We start from the raw sequence: 15,880 nt of genomic DNA, 5'->3' as shown, positions 1-15,880 counted from the left end.
GCAGTTAGGCTTGTGGAAAAGTATTTTTTCTTACATTTTAAGTAGTTGTTAATCGACATATTGCGTGAATGAAAATAATGCATTTGAGGCGGTGTTTTATCCAAATAAATTATACATTTATTTTTCTCGCTTTATAAGTTTTAATGCTCAGAAAAGAAATTCCAAACAAGTATGAAATAAAGAGAAACACTTTTTACTTCTGCGCAAAAACTAAGTGCTAATTAAATATATCGATACATATGTTGGACGATTTTTTGTAAAATATCTTTAGGTGCTTTTTTCAATTTTCTTTTTTAAATAATAGCAGTGTTTCTTGTTTTACTTTGTTTTATTTACTTTTACATAAAAATGGATTCTTTTAAAATAAGACAATGGTTTTATTGAATAAGAACCTCTTACATGATGGCAAAAAACCATTAAAGCAGAAAACAGTATTTATCATTTTAAATATAGAGTTTAAAATAACACTTTGAAGCATATAAACTCACATTTATCAACAATATTTAAACTATTGCATGGATAACAATCTATATATATATTTCTCTTACACGGCGACAAAAAAAGCCTCATTGCAACTCCCCGAATGGCAACGCTAGAAAATCGACCAATGATTGCCGCTAAAAATGTCACATGCCAAATCTAGATGAGGTGGCTCAACATATATCGCTTTTAAAAACGGAAACTGAAATAACCAGAGAGAGCATTGTCACCAAATGTGATCTCTTCCGAAATTCACCCTATCAGCTGCAGCAATCTCATACTATTAAGCTAGGCAGAAGTGTCTAGTCTTTGTCGATAGATCTCTATTTTAGTATTTTGTCGAAAGCGCTTTTTTTCACGAATTTATATATTACGAATTTATTTGACGATTTTTGATTTATGCTTTCGATATTTGATTATGAAATTTCATCTTAAGATTTTATACTATAGCACATTTGTAATAGGTTTAACGAATTACATGTCATTTATTTGAATTCAAATTTATTTTAATGACTTAGTATTTACTAAAAAGATGTAATTTTTTTTCTTTAAAAAAAGTTGTTATATGGATTTGAATGATCGTTTCACATTCTTAGAATTTTGTGCATTTGCAATGTACCCAAGTTAGTAGCGAGTGAAGTGAGCTTGATTGGCGAAGCAAACCATATAGGATTGCGTAGCAATTTTCGGGGGTTGGCAAGCGTTAGCGAGCAGGGAGTGCAGCCCACTAGTACAAACTATTGCATGAGTAACAATATACATAGTATGGCATAAGAAACAGTAGGCAAACTTTTGCCTGAATTATAGTATGTTTAATATTGCATGAGTAATACTATGCATACTACTGCTTAAGCAATAATATACAAACTAATGATTTAAAACTATATGTAAATTCTAAATTCATGTATCGACAAAATATAGAAATTTTATGTGAGCCTTGCTTCGCTATTAAAATTCATATAATTTAGAAGATTTATAATTCATGGATACTTTTGAGATATTTTTAAAGTTGGAAGGTGATATTAATTGTTTTTGTTGAAGACTAATTATCTTACAAACAAACAAAATATAATTTTTATAAGTGGAACAAATAATTGATTGTGAAATTTTTTTTCAATATTTGACTAAAACTTAATATAAAAGCCAAAAGTTAGTGAACTTCTTTCCTTATCGCAACTCACTGGCTCCTTGAAAATTTCTGAACAAAAGTAATTTTAATTTTTAAATTTGTTGCTGTAATTAAATGCTCAGAATGTTTTTTTTCCAAAATCTACAAAATCAACCAGCATCCCTTCGAGCGTACGCTAGATATTTGTGTCACTGAACTTCCAGTTGAAATGACTTCCCCTTAATTATGTGTTCTGTGTTGGCATAAGGAGCAATTTTACTTAAACGGCTCGCATTTCCCTCTTTATTTCCTTGCCAAAAAATGAAAGGAAAGAAATTTTCTTCCATTAGAGAGAACTTTTTTTTGAATGTAGAAAACTTGGGGAAACCATTTATTTCTTGATTAACTGAAATATGAGTGCTTTTTTAATTTTTGGATAACTTAAGCAGAGTTTAAGATAAATTACCTAAGTGTAACCAGATGAACACTAAATTGCCACGATTTCTCCGGAGGACACTTCATTATTTTAAGCAATTGGTGCCTATCTTCTTTCACATCATTTGATTCTATACTCTTCCCGTAACTCAAATGTTATAAATGATATTTTCAAAAACGTTTTTTTTAAGAACTTTAATTTAGACAATGATTATAATTATAATATCTGAAGAAAGTCGTTTCTAGTCATTTTTTAATTGCCTTTTCGAAAAAAATCTATTTTGAACTAAACTATTTTTAACGTTAGTTATTATTATGAATTCAATTCGCCGTGTTTTTCAGTAAACAAAAGGTTTCAGGAGAGGTTTTGTGTTTCTCACTCAAAATTTAACACATTAGTAACATAGTTTGTCAATTCCAAATCAGCTCTCGGAGAAAAAAATGGTAGCAAATTTCAATACCTTTGTGATAAATACATTTCTGGCAAAAAAACAAAACATACAATATAATTATGGTAAATAACCCAATATATGCGATATTTGAACCTTTCGTTTTGAAATTATCTTTCATTCATTATGGCAACGGTTTAGTGAAAATTCAGGTTTTCAAAAATATTATTCTTATTGCCACACATTTAGTAAAAATAAAAAACTAAAAAATAAATTTAACCAAATCAATGGTTTTTATGAAATGCTCTAAAGTATCACGGTAAAAAAATATCCAAAATTTTCATCTGAACTGTCATTGATTTTCAATTTATTTATTATTTTTAAGCTTTTAATGACTATGATTTTCAGCTAATAGAATAGTGATAATTTATTTTCCCTACTATGATTTATTTAAAATAGCGGTTTCATAAAATGATTTATTAAATGGTTCATCAAATGATTTATAGGAGTTAGATAACTGTTTATTATTTAATATTCTATTGATTTCTTTTTCAAGCTAAAAAACGTAAAGCATCAGACCATGTGGGCAATTGATATTGCATAAATCTAACTAACTATTTTCTGTAATTATAGCTTTAATATTTTTCAAAAATGAAGCATAAAAGTTCAAAACTTGATAATTTTTCAAAACCGATGTGCATGATCCTCACAAAAGAAAGTCTATTACACAGTTATAAAAAGTTACATTTTGAAGAAAAGAAAGTAAACACAGAATAAAAGTAAATAGTTTGTAAAAAAAAGTGCATTTTTTAAATTGATATTCTGAATACATCCTATCCCTATCCCCCGGAACAAAAATAAATGGTAAAAATGTAAAGTAGATATGGGAATTACAAATTCACTTTTGGATATGATATATGATTGAAGATAACTAGTTTGCTTTCGTAGTTTGCTGAACAATTTATTTTTTTACCGTCTTCAAACAACTGGTAGTTCAAGTCTAAGGAAACGTGATTGATGAAACTAATATAAATGATCTTTGTTTTAGCTCTTTTTTTTTAGTTTTTAATCATTTATAATGTATGGTTTATTTGAAGAAAAGCGATCAACTTGTGAAACTGTTTTGAAGATTTTATTTTTGTTTAAAATGAAATGCTTATTTATGGATACCTATAATAGATACTAGAATAATAATAATAAAAAAAGTAAAATATGTGAAATTGACTATCTAAACTTTGTTTTATCTTAAACGTTCCTGTAACCTTTGTATAGTTAAAACAAACTATTTGATTTTTTTTTATAAAAACTTGGAACAAAGCTAGTCTTGTAGAAAAAATGTGGATCTATTACTTATCAAATGCAAATGTTGAAAAAACAAAATCTCGAAAGGGCAATTTATTTTGTTACGCCGGTTAAGTTTGAAATTTAGCATTCTTTAGAATACTTTGGCATTTAAATGCCAAAAAATGGCAAAGTATAAAATAATTAAATGTTTTTCCTATTGCCTAAACATAATAAAGAATTTTAAATGTTAAACAAGAATGAAGTATGATTATTTAATACTTTTAATTAGTACGATTCTGATTTATTAGTATAAAGCATTTAAAAAAATTTCTGAAAAAAATGATTAAATATCAACTTATTTAACTGTTATACTACCATATTCGAACAAAATGTCAAATTCTTAATTCTTTTTACCACGTATGATTTGCTTTCAATACTAAATTACCTGATTTAATTTTTTCTCCATTTATAAGGCTATAGAGTAGTTTTAATACGATATGACGTTGCCTTCAATACGAGTTAATTAGCAAACGTTTAGCAAACGTTTCATAAACGTGTAAATTACCAAGGAATAATTAAAAAAAAATTATTATTAGAACCAACAAAATTTTTAAAATGCAATTCATTATTTAGAAAAGATTTTATTGTTTTAACAGTTTAGGACATACAAACATAATGCTGACGATACAACTTCTTACAATACAAAATATTAATGTAAAATACCATACCCATGTATATAAATCTTTTAAATCTTACTTTTTTTGCATAAAATTAATTAAAAATATTTTTTGACTTAAAACTTAAAGCATTAAAATATTAATCCCATTTAAGAGAATGCTCCTTTAATCAGTTAATGACGTAACTAAATTAAACTTAAAGCTTTAGTGGGTGAAATGCCAAAAAAAAAAAAAAATCGAAAACGTTTCATTATAAAAACCACAAAAACTGTACCTGAACACAATTGAGTTACAAAAATGATTTACTTAATTTATTTAGCGATTCAAAATCTACTTAAAATCATTAAATAAATCACCATATATTCATCATTATAAACTCTACTGTTATCAAAGCTCGATTATTGTAATTTTTGAATTTAAAATTATAATGTCTTAAATTATTAATTCCAGGTGTGGGTATGTTCTTTAATCATATGTTAGCGTCATAAGATACCTTCTTCAATACTGTCTTTGAATTTATTTTAGATTTATTTAACTTATTCAAAATTTATAATATATAAGCGTGCTTAGTGTATAGCAAATAAATTGAAAATATTTAAATCTTTTCAATTGTTCGTAACTTTTCCTAACATTCTGCAGAAAAGTTGTGTTTTTCTTTATTCAAGAAACATCATTTTAATAAATGATTAACCATTACCGATGAAGACTTCTGGTGATATTAAGATAATTTATTATATGTCATTACTATTTATCGTCACGAAAATAGGGCATATGGTTGTGTGATAAAAATAGTTAAAGGGAATTGTCCAGCATGAAATAGAAAAACTTTTTTTTGAAATAATCACGAATGAAAATTTCTTTGCTGATACATGCTTTACTTTAATGGCTGCCTTTTATTTAATTAAATAAATATTTTTTTAAAATAATGTGAGTTTCAATTAATCATCGAATGTTGAATCATAATATTGGTATATTGGATCCTAAGATTATGAAGAAATTTACTGCAATCTTTTAAACTTTAAATATTAAGTACAATTTTTTATTCATTTTAATAAAAATAACTAAAAAATGCCTGAAAGTAAATGAAAATCATCACACATTATTATTTTTACTTAATATAATTTTCATAATATGTTTTACTAATTTATTTCACATTATTATTATAATTTTTTTTTACAGTTTGGAACTTACATTAAGGCATAATTACATTATGCAAAATTTTAGAAATTAAGATTACTGTAAATTTAGATTTCCTCTACTCTTAGTTTTATAAAAATATTTTACTTATGCTCATACTACTATTTTTCACAAAGTTATAGCTTTTTTTGTACAAGATGATAACAGTGGCTAGACTAATGATTCTAAGACTTTAAATGCGTTTATCTCAAAATCAGATTTTTTCAAAATTTACACAACCTTAAACACGACTTCTCATGTGGTTTTTAAAATAATTATCTAAAACTTTTCATGCGTGCTTAAGATTATAGCATAAGTTTCGAACCACAGACTAAGAGAAAAGAGTAGAATTTTATTTTTGATGCATGTTTTTTCGCAAAGATAAGTACCGAAATTTTTAAAAATTTGCTTTTTTAAATGCATTGATCCTTAACTCAGTAATATATGCTCTTGATCAAAACATAGTTGATAACCTTCTAAATAAATCCTCAAAAGGGTTTTTATTTCGAGAGATAGAATTTTTTTTACGTAGATTAGCGTAAATGCAAAAAAAAAACTAAAAAGAAATGTTTTATTTTCATGGAAAAATGGTCAGATAAAAAGAAAATAATGCACTTAATAAAACAAATAAACTAGTTTTCTCATAATTTGTATTAACATTTGAAAATATAGCTGTAGAAACTTGTCGCACACCTTAAACAATTGTACAAATCGACGAAAAGTTAACAATGGAGTCACCATTAAAAAAAAGTATGCGTTTGATAATTACACTCTTCTTCTTAATCTGTTCTTTTAATGGTAGATATACAATCAAAGGGAGATTATTTACAAAGCCAAAATATCTTGTTACACAAAACTGCTTCGCTAAGTCATATTGTGTATTCGTACCACAACAAATAATATAATTTCTTTCGCTAAAATAAACCAATAGAGCATCGATAACAAAAAATCACAAAAAAATTGTATTCCATCGAGCAAAACATGAAAATTTAGAAATAATACATGAAGCATGAAAACAGTGAATAAATATAAGACACCTAAAATAAATAAAATATTTAAGTTACAATTTTAAAATGTCTGAATAAAATTTCTGCATCTTTCTAATAAATGTCAGTGTTGTTTACGTGCAGTCGTTTACTCTGGAATTTTTGGCAGTTTTTCCTTATTATTTTTTATCATGCATATTCGAAGTAATACAAATTTTTTCAGCTTTTTTAGAGCGTGTTTCAACTGAAAGAATGAATTCCACTTAATTTTTTGCGCATTAAGTTTGGTACCGTTAAAAAACAACAACAGACGAAACGAACTTAAAATATTCTTTGCAATAAAAAATTAAAAAAAAAGAATTCAGGCAATTATTTCGAGGATTTAAAAATAAATCATAATTTTTTGAGTTCTAAAAGTTTCCAAACTAGTCAGAAACGTGCTTGTAAATATTTTCTAAAACTCGGTTTAATTTACGAATGACAAAATCATCATTCTCGTCAGTTTTTCACAGTTTAAATATTATCTGTTATGCTTAGTTGTTTAGTTTGGTTGTAGAAACATCAATGATATTTAAAACTTCTGTTGCAAGTTTTTTGAGGCAAATTTTTTTATTTATTAGAATTTCTAATCATTATGAAAGTTATGATTTTAAAATTTCGACTCACAAACTTAATCTTGAAAACGGTAAGATTTTACCCAGAAATCTTATAAATTCCATTGTTAATTAAATATTAAATATAAATAATATTAAATAATATTAGCAAATAATTGGCATTATTTTTTAAATATCTTTTAATAGTGTGATTGATAGAAATAATTTTTTTTGATTGATATTGACATACTGTGTCAATAAAACCTTTTTAAATGAGGTTTGAATTTACAAATTTGGATACCTGTTTCTTTTAAGCACATAATTCAGGGAATAGAGCATTCGCCTTCCAATGTGAATCCTGGTTCGAATCCCGGCGATGGCTGGTAGATACGAATTGCGCATCCGGCTTGCATCGACCACAGGGTTGACGTAAAATATCGTCATTGATAGACGAATCATGGATTAGGGTCCCCTTGTCATTTGTCTAACCGTGGAAGGTTCTCGTGGTTTACCTTTCCATGTCACGCAAATGCAGGTTAGTTCCACCAAAAAGTCCACCACGAAGGCAAATTTCTCCCAATACTTGATCCATAAGTTCCCCTGTCTTCTCCATTGGATTCAAAATTACAAGGGTGCGGATTTGAACATTAGCAGTCGTAAACCCAACAATTGGGTCGGCTTTTCAACGACGGTCATAAAATATAAAATAAAACATCCTTTATCTGAAGTGCTTTGACGTATGTATTATTAGGCAGAGTATAACTAAAACTACTGCGGTCTACTATTTGTTTCAACGCGAGAGCTTCTCTAAATTTAAAAAACTCATTATGAAAATCCCTTTTAGTATCTTCGTTTAGTATCTTCGTTCTATTCATAATTAACAAATATATCCATTTTCTTTAAATAGTTGAGACGATTGCTTCGGGGTAACATTTCTCTGGCATTTTGCTTGAAAGATTTAAGATATTATGAAAATGACATGAAAACATTCGACGTTTTTGAAGACTCTAAGTACCATAAGTAGCATTAAAGTAATATATTAATTTTGTTAGTAATTTAAGTAAATTTGCAAGACATTGAAAGGCGAGACAAGTCCTTTTTAATGAGTTTAATTTTTATTTTCAGTTTTTGACCGAATACTTATACTCAATAAAGGTTATGATTTTAGAAAAAAAATTATGAACTTAAGAAGATTAATTTTATATCCTGGATAACGAAATATTATAATAAATCTAAACAATTAAAAATTAGAATAAGAAAAAAATAATTATCAAATTAATAGGATATTAAGTTATTTTCTATGGAACGTTTCATATGTTTTTTTTTAAAGATACTAAAAATTAATTAAATTAGAAACCAAAAATTAGACATTGATTGTTCTTTAAGTAAGACTATTGGCTTATTATTTAATTGTTTTTAATTGATTTCTTTTATTGAAATAAGGATAACTTATTCCTTAAATATTTATTGACTTATTATTTGAATTTCATTCTGAATAATGCCTGTGGCAAAACGTTATCGGTAATCTATTGTTGCTTTTGGATTTCTTTAGGGTATACAAAGTCATGAACCTAAATTAATCTTCCCAGTTTATAACAACAGAATTATCTAAATTTAAGTGCTATGCAATTTTCGAATTCAATCTATTTAACTTTTATTATGATTTTAGAAACGTATTTTCGCACATTTCGTTAGTTATTATTCAATATACACGGTTAAGGGTTCTGAAAATTTAGAGAATTGAACTCTTACTTTAATTTAGAGTGTGAATTAGAATTTTGAATTTGTGGTGGTCATGTCCACACTGTAAGATAAGCTGATCAAAATTGAGTAAAAATGTATCAAAATTGCTCAAACACAAATAATCGAATTTGAAAATCCCATGTATTTAAAAAGAAAACAGCATATACTTATTTGTGAGCAAAATGCGTAGTCTCAAAAGAAATGTGGAGGGAGGAACGTGTGAGAAAGATGTTTATTAGTAGCCGGCAGGAATCGAACCAAGGCTCTCCGTGTTCGTAGTAGGATGCTCTAAAAACCATAGTTGTACATTCCAGTACGGGGAGAGCTTTATATATTCCATAAACTTAAAAGCTTTTTAGATTGAACAAAATAAGTAAAATGTGAAATTAAAATAAATTACCGATATCTTGTCTAAGCTATTTGGACCATATTTTCCTTATAGCAATCTTTGTATCATTGACATTGGAATTTAGTATGTCATAACGTGTCATTGTCACTATTTAAAGCTTTCAGACTCTCCCTGGACTATATATATATATATATATATATATATATATATATATATATATATATATGTGTGTGTGTGTGTGTAATATAAAATATATAGTACACAAATACAGAAACCGAAATAATCCGTTATTTTCTTACCGAAAGTTGTTTTGAACGTAAAGTCGCTGAAACAAGATTTAAGAAACAGAGAAAAAAAATAAGGTGAATAGAAAGGAGAAAATATTACGTTAAGTTATTTACATAGGAAAAAATTGCCGTTCTTGAAGCTGCAGTTTTTATTGTGTTTAAGGGAAGATAAATCACATTTCACGTATAAAAAAGCTAGAGAAGGTATATTTTCTCTTGAGAGAGAAAAAACAAAACAGTTTAACCGCCAATGCGCATATACAAAATCTTTTTAGTAAAATTGGTTTTATTTTGGTAGAAATATATTAAATTCAGCTTCAATTTAAGGTTATGAAAAATGCTTTTTCAAATATAATGTATCAATTCTCAAATACAACCCAAGTTTAGATCGGGGTTGAAATAATAGAATTAAGAAACTAAAATACGTTTTAAAGAATATTTGGGAACTGTTATGTTTAAACAAATGTCATTAAAAATTGTTAAGCAAAAATATAAAAATTGCATTACTGTAATTTAATTCTGCTCTTCTTTTTTCTCAAAATGACTAGTCTGGTGTAAAGGACTTAAACTAATATTTCAAACTAGTAAATTGAGTTAAAAATGTTTAGTTTTCTTTCTAAGACAAAAGTTATTAAAACCAACACTCTTTTTTTACTCCACGCAATTATTGCACTACTTTTATGAGTCTAACTGAGAAAAAGTGTTGTTAAAACTACCAGGATAGGGTGAAATTTGCCATATTTCCGGCTTTGTTTCTAGCTCATCAAATCACATTGGTAATGATTTAGGTTAAATTAGAAATAAAATATTGTTTTGTGGTAAAATTTAGTAAATTTGGCGAAATTTGCTAATTTCATCATACCTTTGAGTATTAATTAAAAATCATTTATTTGGTTAAAATTGCTCTTCAGTTTTGCAGTTTTTACTAAATGTGTAATAATAAGAACTATAATTTCGAAAACCAGAATTTTCTGAAAGCCGTTATCATATGACTAGAAAAATTACCAACTGAATTATTTAAATACCATATATTTTGGCTTATTAACCAAAATTATGTTTTTTTTTGTAGAAATTTCTCTACCATACACTACAGTAATTTTATAAGCATTTGTTTCTCTATGTAGATACTGTAACTTTGGAAAAACTTTTTAAATATTTACAAATTAACCAACAAACGTTTTTTTATTTTCATAACAATGCTGCTTTTTTTATACCTAAAATTCATGAATAACTGTAACAAGCTCAAAACATTTATATAAATAGCATATTTTTCGCTTAATTGTGTTATTTAATATAGTGATACAGCATTCGAAACAAAAGCTTTCAGGAGACTGTTTACTTACCAATTCTACCAACAACTTCGTCATATTTGCAGTGCATTCAGTAAAACAGGACCGTTTTTCGAGTGTTGGAGAAGTTTGTCTACCACTTACATGCTTACCGTGCAGTAGAAAGAATGGGAATATTGGTCATTTATAACCTATGTCAAATAAAGAAACTTCAACTCTCTTTTGGTCTGTAGATTCTTAATATACAATTTATAATGCACGATATGCAAATGAACTAAATTAGGTCCATCTTTATTGAATATTGTTCATTAGTGTCATCGCATTGCCCTGTTAAAAATTATTGCAATACAATAATTTTTTTAAATGAATTAAGAAAATGAGAAAATAATCCTTTTATTCCTCGAATACCTGGAGATCCAAGGAGTCCAAAGAATCCATGCTTTCTAATGGGGGTTCAAGGCGGAAAAACAATGCCAAATACATTTTCAAAGAAAAATCAGTTTATTATTAATAAATACTGAATATATATTATCAATCTTTATCCTGGTAACCTTGTACTGTCTTATTTTTACTTTATAATCGTCATTGAACAGCCGACCCAATAATAAGTTGACGACCACCAATGTTCAACTCTGTAACCATGTAATTCAGAACCCGATTCAGAATTAAGTGTTGAAAGAAGTTTGAGCACATTTTGTTGGAACTACGTTACATGAATTACCACGTTACCGCATTTGCATTACATGGAGAGGAAAATCACAAAAACCCCTAGCCTGAGGGCAAGGGGACACTAACTCATGATCCGTCTACCACTGAGGATATTTTACGTCAAGCACTGTGATAGATGCGAGCCGAGTGCGGTATAAACCCGTCATCGTTGGGATTCAAACCCGGTCTTCTAATTGGGAGGAAAGCACTCTATCCCCTTACCCACTACGGCTTCCTTGTACTGCCTTGGTACATTTTACTTCGAACTGAATTAAAACATTTGATAAGAAGTATTTAGCACCTCATGAGGTCGACCGTTATTAAAAACTGGGAGACCGGTGGGCTTGACTTTTTCTTTTCGTGAATGTAACCATATGTAACATTACATTTTAATGATTTTAGATGATTTACCTATCGAATCGAGTGGAACTTTTATCGAATGGAACTTTACTTTTAAGTTTTCAGCTATACTAATATGGAGTTTAACATGAATTACGATAGTTTCGTTTATTTCTAATTCCTCTTTCATTTTATTTTCTGATAACAAACTGGTAGCTGTTTTGGTATTTTACAGTATTTACGTCCCTTCTTTTGCTTTATTTATTCATTTAATACAATTTTGCGTTTGCCAAAGATTCCACTAAGTCTGGAACTTCTCAAAAAATATCCCTTTTACTTACAGAAATATATCAAGTTGAAATTTTTACAATTAAAAATATTTTTCTAATGAGTCCAAAAAGCTTATGCTCAGAAATTTTCTATGCTTAGAAAAAATACTTGGTTTCGATTTTGTTTTGTTTCAGTTCTTTAGTTTTGTTATGTTCGTTTCCAGCAAAAGACGCATACCCTCTTAAGAAATCGATTCAAAGTCGAATCGCAATACTTTAACCTTATTACGGTTCATATTTTCTGCAATCTAAACAAAGTGAACCAATTTTTTGTTCTTGTTGAACCCACTGTTTCTCGGTTCAGGGAAAATCTGTAACTGTCAGAGAAATTTCCTTTAACTCCAAAAAGAGGGGAATAGTCAGGGAAAATCTCAATTTTTTGCAAAAATCCAGGAAATTCCCATATTATACCTGGAAAATTACCAGTCTTAGAATTGTCAGTAACAGTATTCAGTTATTGAGATGCGAGTTAAGTAATTCTAACATATATTACAATTATTTTATAAAATTCCTCTAAAGTTTCGCTCCTCTAAAGTTCCTCTAAAGTCCTAGTTTCGCTAAAAATTGGTCCCATTCTCACTCGATTATATATATTTGCTCATAAAATCTAATATTTGTCATCACAAATGAAAAAAATCAAAGTTTTCTGATATAGATAATATATGGTAAGGATTTTCTTCGATATTTATCTGACATACATGGAAAAGTCAGGGATTATTTTTTTTCTGAAATCTAGTGGAAACCCTGATAATATCCAGTTCAGGAACGATTTACCTGATGAAATGGTTTAACTTATTGCTATACTAAGTTTGTTACAAGATTTTCAGATTTTATAGTTAATCAAGTTCCAAAATTTTTAAAAGTGTGTTTACGTGAAATTAATTTTTCATGTAGTGAAAGTAATGTCATTTTTACATACAAGGATTTTGCAATATTTTAGAAAAATAAAAACTTAGCTTAAAAAGTACATAGCCAAGTGCTTCTCATATATATTTGTATTTACAACAGAGCAAAAATTACATATCGTGCTGTATGTTGATAACATTAAATCGTATTGGATACGCGGAAAGCGAATTTAAGCACACAACCTCACTTGTACGAATTAAATCCACGAGATAAATCGTTGGCTTAAATGAATTGCAGATTGTAGCCTGTTTCCAGGATACCGAATTTATGTATTAGGTTCTGAGAGATACAAATCTTGACGGTAATATCAATCTCAATTATCTGAGTGCGGCAAGTGTTGTATAAAAGCTATTAAAATTAGTTTATTTCGAAGATAAGAGCACTGAATGAAGCTATATTTTAAATTTTCAAGCAAATTAGTTTTAGTCTCACATCGATAACATATTCAGTGCTTTTATGTACACCAACTGCTATAAGGAATTAATTCGCAAAGTTTTAAACTTCTTGTGAAAATTGCTTGTACTTTTCTGAGAAATTTAGAGAAGGAAAATAATAAATGGATTTGGTTATGGAGTTAGAGAATTAATTAATGGTGTTTAAATATATTTTCATCGCTTATTTTTTCAGTAAAAATTTAAAAACATGGTGGACAAAAATCACCCCTAACAAGGGGGGGGGGTAATTTTTCTCACCAGGTGTTTTCTATTAAAAACTGCCTTTGAAGTCAACTTCTTGGAAATATTTAATTTCTTCTGCTGGAAGTATAAAGGAAAAAATTGTTTTTGGACAGTTGAAAATTAAACATTTATTCTTTTAACAAATTATAATCTAGATACTCGCTTTTTTTTGTCACTAAATATAGTTAAAAACACATTATTCTCGTTATGAAATGTTAGTAATAAAAAAAAATCCTCCATTATTTTTTTTGTTTTTGTTTCTAAATTTTAAATTTTGTAATAATCAGTTTTAATTTAAAAAAAATGATAATTTATATAGTGAAAAAGCATACTAAATAGTTATCGATCCTTTTAGACCATATGTTTATGGTTTTTATCGAAATGTCTCAGATTTGACCCCCTATTTCTCAGTTCGAAGGCGCGTAACTTAGCCGTTTTACCGTGAATCAACAGGATCTAGTAAGTTTTATTATTTTAAAAGTGAATAAACTAAAATTTTAATGGGGCATATTTTACTCCATGAGAAGCAGTGGTGGCGAGTATTTCCTACATTCAGGGTTTTCAACGATACTTTATAATTTAAGCTTTGTGCAGATTTCGTTTCAGTACAAATTTTACAAATGTGCATTTTCCATATAATCATCTTTCCTTGTAATTTGAGGCAAGGGGGTTTGCAAGAGTATTATTTATCTCTCTTTTCTCGTTAATTCCATTAAAAACTTATGAAGAATTTGATAACATCTTTAGAGCTAATTAAAAAAATAAGAGGAGTTTTCTTTTTGTAAAAACTTTAAAACTTGCTTTTACAAAGTCCTTACCATAATAATTTTTTAATAACTCTCAATTATCTTTTATTGTTTAAATTTTATTAATATTTAATTTTTTTATTATTATTTTTTTTATTTTATTTCATTATTTTTTAATTTAGTAATCATCAATAAATTTTAAATTGCTATACACTAAACAGAAATTTAACTTTCTGTAGCTTAACAATAATGGAATATTTAATAAAATATCAAATCACAAATGTGTTTCGTTTGAACAATTTTTAACTGTTTGACTGAATTATTAATAAAAAAATTTAGCATTATTAGTTGATATAAAAATTGAAGCTTGATAGAAAAATATCTGTAAAATATAAAGGAAGAGGTAAATTGTTGAGTGGCAAGTAAGACTAAAAATATTTCTTCACTTTCTTATTAAGACGTAATTTTCAGGAAAATAGTCTATCTTATTTTACTTCATATTTATCACTCTTTTTTCACACATGTCTTTTCTTTCAAAACATGGAAAGTATATATAACTATTTAAGCAAAATAAATCCAAAAAATTTATTTTAAAAAAATTTTAAATTCGTTATGCGAAAATTAGTACATGTATTCTAATTTTTTTTATAATACTTTAATTATCTTTTGTTTATTAATTTTATAATGATCGAATGATTTCTTATAGTTTATATTAATTACTAATAAAAACTTATCATTATATAATTTTAAAATAATAAAATATTGTATGAAAAAAATTTTAATTTCATAGAATAAATCAAAACGTTCTAAGTTGTAAAAATTTAAGAATGACTAATTTCTTAAAACTTTTTATTTTACTGTTCAGTGTTTTATCAAATTATCATGTTTTTTTTTAATTTTCCATATTCTTTATAGCATTAAACATTCTACATAACATTTCAAATTTACTTTTTAGACATACTGTTCCATGACCAATATAAACATTTTACCGCATATGAATCGCTGAATGCGTACCCAAAAGTTATTGATTACACACCAGATGTTTGATGTCATAAAAGCTATTTCGATACCTAACTTTTCTCAAAACAAAGGAAGTTTGATATAAAAATATCCGTAAAATATAAAGAAGAATATAAGTTGTAGGGTGATTCTTGTTTGAAGTTGTAGACCAGTAAGACTGACAATATTTCTTCGCATTTTCTCTAAGACAAGGAAACTTTTCAAGAAAATCGTCCATCTTATTTTACTTCATATTTATCACTCTTTTTCTCCAACACTCCATTTCTTGCAAGGTATGGGATATCGTAGAATTCACTCTGAGTCAATACTTTTTTTCTTCTTCTTCTTTCTATTTCAGAGGGGAAATGAGATTTATATTG

Source organism: Parasteatoda tepidariorum, chromosome 2 (assembly GCF_982258835.1).
Source record: "Parasteatoda tepidariorum strain Cologne lab strain chromosome 2, Ptep-v5.0, whole genome shotgun sequence".
NCBI classification, from domain to species: domain Eukaryota; kingdom Metazoa; phylum Arthropoda; class Arachnida; order Araneae; family Theridiidae; genus Parasteatoda; species Parasteatoda tepidariorum.
Note: the sequence above shows the minus strand (reverse complement) of the source record.